Source organism: Arachis hypogaea, chromosome 20, assembly GCF_003086295.3.
Source record: "Arachis hypogaea cultivar Tifrunner chromosome 20, arahy.Tifrunner.gnm2.J5K5, whole genome shotgun sequence".
In the NCBI taxonomy this organism is placed as follows: domain Eukaryota; kingdom Viridiplantae; phylum Streptophyta; class Magnoliopsida; order Fabales; family Fabaceae; genus Arachis; species Arachis hypogaea.
The window spans coordinates 41013477-41023166 of NC_092055.1; the positions used below are offsets into that span (position 1 = coordinate 41013477).

A 9690-nucleotide genomic window follows, 5' to 3' on the forward strand; every position below is an offset into this window, starting at 1 on the left:
AGAAATCATATTGACTTGCTAAGTCAATATTTTATTCTGAGCCAATATGGCATTCAGAGTATCAACCTCAAGAACTCCCTTCTTCATAGGCGTCCCATTACTCACAGGATTCCTTTCAGAAGTGTACATGAACTGGTTATTAGCAACCATGTCAATGAGTTCTTGAGCTTCTGCAGGCGTTTTCTTTAGGTGAATGGATCCACCTGCAGAGGTGTCCAGTGACATCTTTGATAGCTCAGATAAACCATCATAGAATATATCCAGGATGGTCCATTCTGAAAGCATGTCAGAAGGACACTTTTTGGTCAACTGTTTGTATCTTTCCCAAGCTTCATAGAGAGATTCACCTTCTTTCTGTCTGAAGGTTTGAACATCAGCTCTAAGCTTGCTCAGCTTTTGAGGAGGAAAGTACTTGGCTAAGAGAGCCGTGACCAGCTTATCCCAAGAGTTCAGGCTGTCTTTAGGTTGAGAATCCAACCATAATCTAGCTCTGTCTCTTACAGCAAAGGGGAAAAGCATGAGCCTGTAGACTTCAGGATCTATTCCATTAGTCTTAACAGTATCACATATCTGCAAGAACTCAGTTAAGAACTGAAAAGGATCTTCAGATGGAAGTCCATGAAACTTGCAGTTCTGCTGCATCAGAGAAACTAACTGAGGTTTCAGCTCAAAGTTGTTTGCTCCAATGGCAGGAATGGAGATGCTTCTTCCATGTAAATTGGAATTAGGTGCAGTAAAGTCACCAAGCATCCTCCTTGCATTATTATTATTTTCGGCTGCCATCTCCTCTGCCTGTTCGAAAATTTCTGAAAGGTTTTCTCTGGATTGTTGTAATTTAGCTTCTCTTAATTTTCTCTTCAGAGTCCTTTCAGGTTCTGGATCTGCTTCCACAAGAATGTTCTTATCCTTGCTCCTGCTTATATGACAAGGAAGAATGGACAGAAAAATGATAATAATAATAGAGATCCTTTATACCACAATATAGGGATCCCTGTGTGAGTGGAAGAAGAGGGGGAGACAAAGAATGTAATATAATGGAAGAAACACAACTGTGAGGATGGAAGGAGGTGAAATGAGATGTTAGGATATGAATGAATAAATAGAATGAGATGGGGGAGGGATAATTTTCGAAAATTATTTTGAAAAAGGAGTTAGTGATTTTTGAAAATTGGTTTTTGAAAAAATGTTAGTAATTTTCGAAAATTTTTGAAATCAAAAATAAAAAATAAAAATAATTAGTTAATTAAAAAGAAATTTTTGAAAAAGAGGGGAGATATTTTCGAAAATTAGAGAGAGAGAGTTAGTTAGGTAGTTTTGAAAAAGTTAAGAAACAAACAAAAAGTTAGTTAGTTAGTTGAAACAAATTTTGAAAAGATAAGAAGTTAGGAAGTTAGAAAAGATATTTTTAAAAAGATATTTTTGAAAAAGATAAGATAAGAAGATATTTTTGAAAAGATATGATTGAAATTTGTTTTGAAAAAGATTTGATTTTTAAAATCACAATTAATGACTTGATTCATAAGAATTCACAAGATATGATTCTAGAACTTAAAGTTTGAATCTTTCTTAACAAGCAAGTAACAAACTTCAAATTTTTGAATCAAAACATTAATTGATTATGTTATTTTCGAAAATTTGGTATAAAAATAAGAAAAAGATTTTTGAAAAATATTTTTGAAATTTTCGAAAATAACTAAGAATTTTGAAAAAGATTTGATTTTTGAAAAAGATTTTGAAAAAGATAAGATTTTCAAATTGAAAATTTGATTTGACTCATAAGAAACAACTTGATTTTAAAAATTTTTGAAAAAGTCAACTCAAATTTTCAAATTTGATGAGAGAAAAAGGGAAAGATATTTTTTTGATTTTTGAATTTTTTTATGATGCAAGAGAAAAACACTAAAATGATGCAATGCATGAAATTTTTAGATCAAAACATGTGATGCATGCAAGAATGCTATGAATGTCAAGATGAACACCAAGAACACTTTGAATGTCATGATGAACATCAAGAACATATTTTTGAAAAATTTTTAATGCAAAGAAAACATGCAAGACACCAAACTTAGAATTCTTTAATGCTTACGCACTAAGAATTCAAGAATGCATATGATAAACATGAAAAGACACAAAACAAAAAATCATCAAGATCAAACAAGAAGACTTACCAAGAACAACTTGAAGATCATGAAGAACACTATGAATGCATGAGATTTTCGAAAAATGCTAGATGCATATGCAAGTGACACCAAACTTATGATATGACTCAAGACTCAAATAAGAAACACAAAAATATTTTTGATTTTTATGATTTTCTATTTTTTTTTTGAATTTTCGAAAATTAATTGAAAAAGGAAAATAAGGATTCCAAAATTTTTAATATGAATTCCAGGAATCTTGCATTCTTAGTCTAAAGCTTCAGTCCAGGAATTAGACATGGCTCACTAGCCAGCCAAGCTTTCAATGAAAGCTCCGGTCCAAAACACTAGACATGGCCAATGGCCAGCCAAGCTTCAGCATGTAATTTAGATATGACATGCCTGACATACTCATTCCCAAAGGAATAGACATGGCTTTACAGCCAGCCAGGCTTCACATGCTTCATGAAACACTAGAATTCATTCTTAAAAATTTTGAATCAAATTTTTGAAAACATTTTTATTATTATTTTTTTTTTTCGAAAACAGATGAGAGATTTTTGAAAATATTTTTGAAAATTTTTTGAAAAGAAAACAAAAAGAAAATTACCTAATCTGAGCAACAAGATGAACTGTCAGTTGTCCAAACTCAAATAATCCCCGGCAACGGCGCCAAAAACTTGGTGCTGTTGCCGGATCAAAAGGGAATCTGGCACTGATGTTACCGGACCAAAAGCTTGCCGAAAACTCAAACAATCCCCGGCAACGGCGCCAAAAACTTGGTGCATGAAATTGTGATCTCCAGGCTTGAACAAATCCTGGTAATGGCTCCAGAGCTTGGTGCTCTGATCTTAATTCATAATTGTCACAACTTCGATACAACTAACCAGCAAGTGCACTGGGTCGTCCAAGTAATACCTTACGTGAGTAAGGGTCGAATCCCACGGAGATTGTTGGTATGAAGCAAGCTATGGTCACCTTGTAAATCTCAGTTAGGCGGATATAAAGTGATAATGGTGTTTTCGAATTATAAATAATAAAATAGGGATAGAGATACTTATGTAATTCATTGGTAGGAATTTCAGATAAGCGAATGGAGATGCTTTTCGTTCCTCTGAACCTCTGCTTTCCTGCTATCTTCATCCAATCAGTCTTACTCCTTTCCATGGCTGGCTTTATGCAAGGGCATCACCGTTGTCAGTGGCTACATCCCCTCCTCTCAGTGAATAATATGCTCATGCACCCTGTCACGGCACGGCTATTCATCTGTCGGGTCTCGATCATGCTGGAATAGGATTCACCCTCCTTTTGCGTCTGTCACTAACGCCCAGCACTCGCGAGTTTGAAGCTCGTCACAGTCATTCAATCATTGAATCCTACTCAGAATACCACAGACAAGGTTTAGACCTTCCGGATTCTCTTGAATGCCGCCATCATTCTAGCTTATGCCACGAAGATTCTGGTTAGGAGATCTAAGAGATACTCATTCTAGCTTAATTCATGTAGAACAAAAGTGTTTGTCAGGCACGTGTTCATAAGGGGGAAGGATGATGAGCGTCACACATAATCATCACCTTCATCACGTTCTTGGGTGCGAATGGATATCTTAGAAGCGAAATAAGAAGAATTGAATAGAAAACAGTAGTACTTGCATTAATCTTTGAGGAACAGCAGAGCTCCACACCTTAATCTATGGAGTGTAGAAACTCTACCGTTGAAAATACATAAGTGAAGGTCCAGGCATGGCCGAGATGGCCAGCCCCCTAAACGAGATCACAGGATCAAAATACAATCCAGGATGTCTAATACAATAGTAAGAGGTCCTATTTATAATAAACTAGCCAATAGGGTTTACATGAGTAAGTATTTGATGTATAAATCCACTTCCGGGGCCCACTTGGTGTGTGTTTGGGCTGAGCTTAAGTGTTGCACGTGCAGAGGCCATTTGTGGAGTTGAACGCCAGTTTCTGTGCCAGTTTGGGCGTTCAACTCTGGTTTTGGATCCTTTTCTGGCGCTGGACGCCAGATTTGGGCAGAAGGCTGGCGTTGAACGCCAGTTTACATCATCAATTCTTGGCCAAAGTATGGACTATTATATATTGCTGGAAAGCCCTGGATGTCTACTTTCCAACGCAATTGGAAGCGCGCCATTTCGAGTTCTGTAGCTCCAGAAAATCCACTTTGAGTGCAGGGAGGTCAGAATCCAACAGCATCAGCAGTCCTTTTTCAACCTCTGAATCTGATTTCTGCTCAAGTCCCTCAATTTCAGCCAGAAAATACCTGAAATCACAGAAAAACACACAAACTCATAGTAAAGTCCAGAAATGTGAATTTAACATAAAAACTAAGGAAAACATCCCTAAAAGTAACTAGATCCTACTAAAAACATACTAAAAACAATGTCAAAAAGCGTATAAATTATCCGCTCATCAGGTTGTCATAAGTAACAAAACCCAATAAAATTTATAACCGAATTATTTAAACCTCGAGTCATCTTCTCAAGGAATTGCAGGGAGGTATGATTTATTATTGGTTATGTAAAAAGATATGTTTTTGGGTTTTTTAAAATAAGGAATAAGTAATTTAAATGACAGGAAAAATAAATTAATAATAATAAAATCTCTTGGCAAGGTATAAGAAATTGAAGTCATATCCTAGTTATCCTTATCAATTGTGATGAGAATTGGATTCTTCTCCCACTTAAATTAACCCTTGCTAAACAAAGGAAAGTCAAGTGGACAAATTAATTTGATCCTCAGGTCCTAGTCAACTCCTATGGAAAGACTAGAGTTATTGGAGTACAAATTAACCAGCAGAGAATTCCAATTTCAATCAACAGCTGAGTTTGATAACTCAAGTATTGCTAATTACTCAACTAAAGCCAAAAGGGAAGAAAATCTACTTGAATGAAAATAATTTGGATACATAAATTAAAGAAAGCAATCATAAGTCTGAAATACCTCAAATAATATTAAATAGAATATTCAAATCTTAACATAAAAAGGTTCATAAGCCAATTTAGGAACATTAACAAGTAAAAGCATTGGAATAAATAAAATCATAAAATAAATTAAAGGAACTTTGAACCTGTGATTGTAGAAGCAATCCTAAAATAAGAGAAATCTTAATCTTAAATCCTAAGAGAGAGGAGAGAACCTCTCTCTCTCTAAAACTACATCTAATCCTAAAATTGTGCATTTGAAAGTATAAATTATGTTTGGATGCATTCCCCCACTTTATAGCCTCTAATCTGTATTTTCTGGGACGAGAACTGGGTCAGAAACAGCCCAGAATTCGCTGGGGGCGAAATCTGCCACGCTGATTTTCGTCATTGCGATGTGTCCACATGGAGCACACGTTCGCGTCGCCTAGCTCTATGGCCACTATAATAAATTATATATCAAATCGAAGCCCCAGATGTTAGCTTTCCAACGCAACTGGAACTGCCTCATTTGGACCTCTGTAGCTCAAGTTATGACCGTTTTAGTGCGAGCGGGTCAGGCTGACAACTTTGCAGTTCCTTCAATTTCTTGTATTCCTTCCACTTTTGCATGCTTCATTTCCATCCTCTGAGTCATTCCTGCCCTGTAATCTCTGAAATCACTTAACGCACATATCAAGGCATCGAATGGTAATAAGAGAAGATTAATATTAGCAAATATAAGGCCAAAGAAGCATGTTTTCAATCATAGCACAAAATCAGGAAGGAGAATGTAAAACATGCATTTTGTATGAACAAGCGTATGAAAGATTGATAAAATCCACTCAATTGAGCACAAGATAAGCCATAAAATAGTGGTTTATCAACCTCCCAACACTTAATGGGAGTGAAGAGGAATGGTAGAATGTATGAAATACAACCTATCTATATGACTGCAACTATATGCTAAGATGTTTCTATCTACTTGGTTAAAAGTAAATAAGCTCTTCAAGACAAACATAAATCAGATTTCACTAATTCAAATTATACAATAAAAGATAAGTAAACTTGTAAGAAGATAGCTCATGAAAGCAGGGAACATAGAATCAAGCATTGAACCCTCACTGGTAGTGTATATCACTCTAACTCTCAAGTGTCTAGGGTTAATCACTCTACTCTTCTCTAGTCATGCTTTCTAAACTTTGTTCTTCATCTACCCAATCAACAAAAATTTAGTGTACCAATGCAAATATCATGAGGTCTTTTCAAAGTTGTAATGGGGCCAAGGTAAGGGTGAGGGTATATATATATGGCTAAGTGAGCTATAAATTGAATCCTTGACTAACCTAAGCTTTCACCTATCATACACGCATACTCTATGTAACTCTAGAATCATGCCTAGCTACCCAAAATTCCCACTTTTGCATCACATACTCATGTATCAACTTTTCTTTAATTTTATCACATATGCATTGATTTTTCATTAACTTAACATTGGGGTAATTTTGTCCCCTTATTTATTTACTTATTTATTGAATATTTTTTTTTGGATTTTTTTTTCATTTTTTTTGAACATGAAAATAAACATAGCTTATCAATGCACATGGAATTTTAATTTTTCTAGTTTCACATGAGTAGGTATCCAAATTCCCAATATTTTATCAAAGTAAAAACATAACACATTCCCTTATTAACCCATGTTCCCATAGTTTCCCCACACTTAATTGTTACACAATCCCTATCTTAAGCTAACCAAAGATTCAATTGGGATATTTAATTGTTTTTCTGCTTAAGGCTAGTGATGTGGTTATAGAACAGAATAAATGGGGATAAAAAGGCTCAAGGTGGCTAACAAGGGTGATGTAAAAGGTAGGCTTATTTGGGATAAGTGAGCTAATAACAAATAATGGCCTCAATCATATGCAAGCATGTAAATACGCTAAATAGTGGACATATAGAATGGAACAAAGCAAAGATTGCAATCATAGAGAAGAAAACACACAAGAATAAAAATTTATGGTTAAATAATGTAACCATATAAATAAGCTCAAAATCTCACGGGTTGTGTGTTTCTAGCTTTAAACTATGTTCCAAATATAACTTCAAACAAATTTAACAAAAAAATTTTCAATTTAAATTAGTGAAATACTATAAAAAATTTCTTGAAAAAGAAAATATTACTTCAACCAAGTAGTAACTAAATGCATAAAATCAAACAAACATGCAATCAAATATGCAAATGCAACAATGAATAAACAAAGAAAATAGAATATTGGTGTTGAGAAGAAAATAACTAACCCATGGAGATCGGTATCGACCTCCCCACACTTAAAGATTGCACTGTCCTCGGTGCATGCAGAGATGTACAAGTGGACGGGTGGTTTCGCAGCTATTGCTCTTTTTGTTCCATTCCTTGCCGGTGGTTTGGGAGTAACTTTCTCTTTACCCTTCTTGGTGGCCATCCTGAAAAGGAAAATAGAAAGTAACTTCTTAAAACTAAGGGTTAGAGCAAGGAAGCGAACATTAAGGGTGGTAATCAATGCACTGTAAAGAGGGATATCGTTAACACATGGTCTTGACTACATGTGAAAAGTTCATCAAAGGTAATATAGCAAGTGCATGTGATGGCAATTAAATGCAAGACGTTTATTGGCATGCTGGAAAAGGCATGAGTAGCATAGATCAAGCATTCAATGTCCAAGTTAGATTACCAAGCCTTTCAAACTGGCAATCTATTTGTATTGACAATCATATTTAATTAATAAAATATAAAAGGTGTTTTGTGAAAAACAGGCATTAAAGTAGTAGAATAGAATAAATTAAAATAATGCACAATGCCATACGGGCTTTTTCACAAACACTTGGTATGCATGTAAAATATGTTAGAGAAAATATTAAATCTAAACATGCATGCAACCTAAAAATTAATATTAATTGTCAAAGCACTCTTGATGATATCCACAAGCTCAAGTATAATAATATATGACCAAATAAATCTCCAATACCAATATAAAATAATGCATGGAGAAAAAGAAAAGAAAGAAACCATAAATAACTAAGTATGAAAGAGAAAAATTTTTGAAAAAAGAAAAGTAATTAAATGCAATAAAGAGAATGAAGGAAATAAGGAGAAGGGAGTGTAAAATTGGGACGTGACGCGCGCGCGCAAGGCACGCATGCGCGTGAGAATTGTTTTCGCCATGCGACGCGTAAGTGTTGCCCACGCGTACGCATGGGTGGTCTGAAAGCAAAATGACGCACACGCGTCAGGGACGCGTACGCGTGGGGTGATTTTGTGCCTCTAGCATAGTACCAGCCCCACTCCATCATAACTCTCTGCCATGCACCTCTTTACGTCGATTTTGCAGGGCCACGCGGTCGCGTGGGTGATGCGGACGCGTGGGGAGGCTGTTTCGCAAAATGACGCGGCCGCATGGGTGACGCGGACACGTGGGCATGTTTGTGCCTAAGGCGCACCTCCAGCCACGCTTTCGCGTGACTCTCTGTCCAATTCTTTTTTCTTCAAAACGCACTGGTGACGCGGACGCATCAGCAACGCTGCCACGTCGCGTGCGTATTTTTTTTTTATATATGCAGAATGCAAATGAAAATGCAAACTATATGCAGCTAAATTCAGAGATTATGAATGAACACTAATAAAAATAAAATAAAAATAAGCAATCCACAAATTAAAATAAAACTAAAACTGAAAGAGAACGATCATACCATGGTGGGTTGTCTCCCACCTAGCACTTTTAGTTAAAGTCCTTACGTTGGACATTTGTTGAGCTCTTTGTCATGGAGGCTTGTGCTTGAATTCATCCTGAAACTGCCACCAATGCTTGGACTTCCAATAATCTTCATTATTCTCAAGTGAATTTGCCAAGCCTTGAGGGAGTTCTTCACAAGCCTTGAGCTCCCAAAGTGGATCCTTGTGTATGCCTGGATCCCAAATCTTGTTTCTGTACCCGTCTTCAAGTGGAACATGATGATTCCATCCGGGTGGTAAGCAACCTGAATTCTCTACGGAGTACCAAACTCTTCTTTTAGATTTAACTAAATTATCACCAGTTGAGCCCTTACATCTTTCTCTCAAAGTATCAACCTTGATAAGCCTTGATTTACAACTCCAACCACTAAACATTCTTCTCTTACGCTTAATGCCACAAAGGTTCCTGAGTTGGCTGTCCATTTCAAGAATACCGTACTCAAGTGGGATAGAAAGACGAACAGAGATAAGTTTTACCCACTCAAGTGAAGGAGTAGACGACAACCTAGGTGGAGAAGTCTCCAATGTTCTTGACAAAGCGTACTCAACTCCCGTCCATCCTTTTCGAAGGGCTTCTACTTTCACATCATTTGTAGACTCAATCAGAGAAGAGTCTTCATACTTAAGGAGTTCGTTTGCGGATGTAGATTTATCACTGGGAGGACTTGATGCATAATTCTCATCACCAAGGGAACTTACTTCTTGATCTATCCCATCCAAGTCTTCATAAGGAATATGCCATGGAGGTTGTGCACTGGCCTTCTTGACATCAATTTCAATCTTATTGGAGGGGTACTCTACAATTCTAGATTCCCATGGAGGTTCAGCATCTCCTAAATCTTCAACCACTTCTTCCTCTGCAA

At 36.3% G+C, this 9690-nt stretch overlaps 1 non-coding gene across 1 annotated transcript; it reads left to right on the plus strand.

Moving 5' to 3' along the window:
- The first annotated feature begins 279 nt into the window (after positions 1-279).
- LOC112788229 (small nucleolar RNA R71) lies at positions 280-387 on the plus strand. The gene has a single exon (XR_003195603.1). It is a non-coding gene; the product is annotated as a small nucleolar RNA R71 (small nucleolar RNA).
- Positions 388-9690: the final 9303 nt, after the last annotated feature.